Source organism: Lygodium microphyllum, chromosome 17, assembly GCF_053477565.2.
Source record: "Lygodium microphyllum isolate KBCC chromosome 17, Lygodium_microphyllum_v1.1.10, whole genome shotgun sequence".
Taxonomy (NCBI): Eukaryota; Viridiplantae; Streptophyta; class Polypodiopsida; order Schizaeales; family Lygodiaceae; genus Lygodium; species Lygodium microphyllum.
The window spans coordinates 105,209,987-105,214,313 of NC_141151.1; positions in this window are offsets into that span (position 1 = coordinate 105,209,987).

The following is a 4,327-nucleotide window of genomic DNA, read 5'->3' on the forward strand; positions in this document are numbered from 1 at the left end:
CTCTACCTGCAATATGCCGAAAATTAGGGTTAAGTGACTTTATATATGCAATCCACTGTAACAGGGAAATATCGAGAGTTGAGCAATTTACTATCATGCCCAATAGGGGTAGGAAATTTGTCTCTACCACTACTTGAGCTCCCATAAAATACTCCCTATCACACTTAAGGGATGTCACTATACCCCAAAGCTCTCTTTTGACTTGAGAATACCATTGTTGCCGTTCATTGAGAACCTTTGCTCCAAACCAAATGTCATACCTATTCCCATTAGTATAATCCTGACTCACTGCCCAATCAATGCCAATTGGGCTTGTATCCATGGTGAGAATAATAGGCTACCCGTTCTCTATAACTTTTGAATTGCCTTCCTATGTTCTTTACCCCACCAAAACTTTTGCTCTTTTCTCAAGAGTTGATATAAACTTTCAACCACTTGAGAAAAATGTGGAATCTATATCAAGTAAAAGACAAATGCACCAAAAAATCTTCTCACCTTAGATACATTCAAACATGTCTCCCGTATCCTAGTTATGGCATCAATCTTTATTAGTTAGGGATTTGTCCCATATGGTCCACACATGTGCCCAACAACTAATACTTCACTCCAAAAACTGAATTTTCTCTTGACCCAGAGTCAAATGCACTTCTTCAAGATGGATCAAAATCCTGTCATAATTAGCAATATGATTAGCCACAAATCTTTTATATCCATGCTCATTCAACTCTTCATTCTTCTCATAGATATCACATCCTTTGATGGCACATCATCAAGAAAGGGTAAGGTCAACTGAGCAATATATTCCCTCAAAACTTTATGCATAGCATTCATCATATGCACCATTGAATTGGTTGCTCCCTATGGAAGCATACACATCCTAACCAATCTAAGTGGTGTCTTCATGGTAGTGGTATACTGGCTTTCCAATGCAAGCTGGAACAACTGATCATATCTTGAATATTAATCACCCATAGAGTAAATTGCCTTGCCTGCAAATGCTTTTGCAAATTCATCCACTATCAAGCCTGATCCAACATTCCTTATGGTGACTTTATTAACTAGTTGTAAATCCTGTATAAACCTCAAAGCACCATTCTTCTTTGGAACAGTAAACCACCGATTAGAATATGGAGTTGAAGAGGGCTCCAAAATTTTCATTTTGATCTTCTCATTCAAAAGCTCCAACAACTTAGGCAAATATGCTCGAGACACTGGAATATGCATTAAATTCCATGGCACATGAGGTATTGTAAAGATCACCATAGGTGCGCACCATGGATTAACACATCCTATTTCATCTAGCTGAAACACAAAGGCTTTCCCATGCCTTGCCAACATCTGCAAGAAACAAGCTCTTTCTACCAGGCAAAAGGAAGCTTGTATTACCAATTTTCAGCTCTTGTAAATTTTTAACTATAAATTTATGTCCTACTCCATGTGGATATTGTAAACTAGGTTGTTGAGTCACTTTTTCAACCAACCCATCACTTTCACATGGTAAAGGCAAAGCCATATGCTTAACCTTCTTTGCAACTGTTTTTTATTTTGTATCCACCCTTGCTTCAGCCTTGTTTTGCAACCCATCTTGTAGCCCATAACATTCATGCTTAGAAAACTCTTGAATGACTTCATATATCTCTAAAGTGCCAACATACATAACCTCTTCTTCTGCCTTGTTTTCAGCATTGTTGCAGAAATTTTAGTCAATGTATCAACATCAACTAGCCCTGAAAGTAGCCCTGAAATACCTTCATTTGTAGCCATCAAACCATATGTCTTCAGCTCTTTTTTAGCCCATCTTACATATTTCTTTTCAGCCCTGCACATGGCTGAAATATTCTTAAAATTGCCCCAAGACTACATACTATCCATTTCTGCAATCCAAACACACACACAAATTTTCCCTTTCTTGGAGGCATAATTATCTTCTTAAAGGCATTGCCATAGCCTCCACTTACAATAGTGTTGTCTAAAAACCCTTAAACTCTCATGCATTAGGTGGCATGGGATTATCCCGCAGCTTGTGAGGATGATTCATGCAAACAATGAGAAATTGTACTGCCTTTGTATTGTCTTTACTCCAAACCTGAGCATATGAAGAACCATCATCCAAGACTTTTGTTTCTAGCCTTGATTTCAAAATATAGGGCTGCCCCAAAATCACTGGATAACTACATGAATCCTACACAAAAAAATGATGTTCATCCCTGACATCTCCAATAGTCACGGATACATTCAGATAAGCCACATAAAGATCCCATAATGAATTGTTTGCTGCTAGCATGCGCCATCCCAGATCTACATCAATCGTCCAACCTCCATTCTCATACAAGCTGCATTCCATAACATTGATTTTAGAACCATGATCCAAGAGAACTATGCAAGGTGTCTCTCTTTCTCCCACTTTAATAATTGTCTCTGTTGTAGCATGAGTCCAATGCATTCATGAATAATGATTGCTTGGAGGAATAAAATGAGCACCATCTTCTTCATGTACTTATTGATGGACATTCACATTATACATAGCCTTCTATCTATGCTTACTCTACTGCCCAACATAAGACCAGTTTTAGCCACAAGCTTGCTGTCTACACTCCCATTTAACCCATTTTCAACAGCATCCGGTTCCAAATTAGCATTACATGCATCATCGTATTTCCTTTGAAGTTGTTTCTCTATGTCTTTGTCAACCTACATCAATACTTGCAAAACTTCACCATAAAACTGTCTTTTTCGTTTCAACATATCAATGATTGCATCATGAAATTCACGCTTCGTGATTCTAAGAACATTGCCAATTGTGAATTCCACTCTACATCTAAGTATTCGATCTTCCAAGACCTTCTGATTGTAACCTGTAACTGGGTTGCTTGCCCCTTTTCTTCTCTTCTTGTTTCTTCTCTTGAGATGCATCCTCTATAACATGCTTTGGTATGGATTTTTCAGCCTCTTTCTACTGCTCCATTTTACTTCATGTTATGTGTTTAGATGGGCTTGAAGAGGAAGGAACAATAGTGTCCTCATCTCTTCTTCGCTTTTCTTCCACAAGAGCTTCTTGATTATGAACCTTAGCTGAATAAGTATAGGCTGAAAATGAATCCACTGGTGTACTTCATCCCATTCTTCCTCGTATACTCTAACTTGCATCAGCCAATTCATACTTTGTTGTTTTGCATTTTTCCACGCAATCTAATGCATGCATCCAAACACGAGATTTTTCTTCAACCATGCCTCCTTTACGAGATTCTTCGGTCCTTTCAATTTTCAACGCATATGTGGCTGCATCTATGGCAACAAATGCTATCCTTGCTGCTATCTCTTCCAACAACCTCTTCTACATGTGCCACAATTTCCAAATTTTGGCTCTATTGGAAGACCAGTTTCTGTTGCATGTATTTTGCCATCTTTCCAAAAGACTAACCTTTTTGATTCCGCTTCATGGTAGGCTATACCGTCTCGCTTTTCATACTGTAAATTGTCACACCAAATGCATCTCCTCTTGTATCCTTCTTTGTACGGTCTTTGTGGGCTATTGATCGACCTTTCTCTTGTACCTTAACATCCAACTTTTTGACATTTGCATAGATTTTTGTCAAATTGAGCCTCAAATTACTCATGCCTTTGATTAATTCATCCATACTATCACCTTTAAGAGCTAGAACAACATGTATAGGTGGTTGTTCTGCTATAGTCATAGGTGCCTTGGATGCAATTTCATACCCCTTTTTAGCACTAGTAGGTGTGGTGCATGTACCCCATCTTAATTTCATCCACTCTCTCTTTACCAATATATGCATTGCCTCAGTTACATTAGCCCAATCTCATTTCAGCCTCATTTTAGAAGAGGCATCTTCTAAATGCTTAGTTAGCTTCTCATGCAAGACACAATCTACATCCTTTAGAAACAAATCAAATTTTTGACTCTCCAATGATTCTTGCTTATCAGCATCCAACTTTATGTATACCGACTTTCAAGTTCATGGAGTAAAGCTATAGTAGCCAACACTTTATTGGGATTTTCAATTCAATTTGTAAATGTCTTTTTAGTTACCAATCCTACATCTTCCAAGAAAAACTATTCTCTCAAAGCTTTCTTAAAAGCTTCCCAACCAGCATCTCTTCTATGTAACTCTTCAATTCTATCATGCAATGCATGCATGGCCAAATGGGACTCCATGCATACTGCGGTACCCCATGAAACAACATCTTTTCTTCAAACAATGGGATGAAGGCTGAAACATTTTGACCCTTAAACTTCTTCAATTCCTATTCCACTACCTACAATGCATTCATAGCTAAGGGATCAATTCTTTCTTCTTCCTACCGA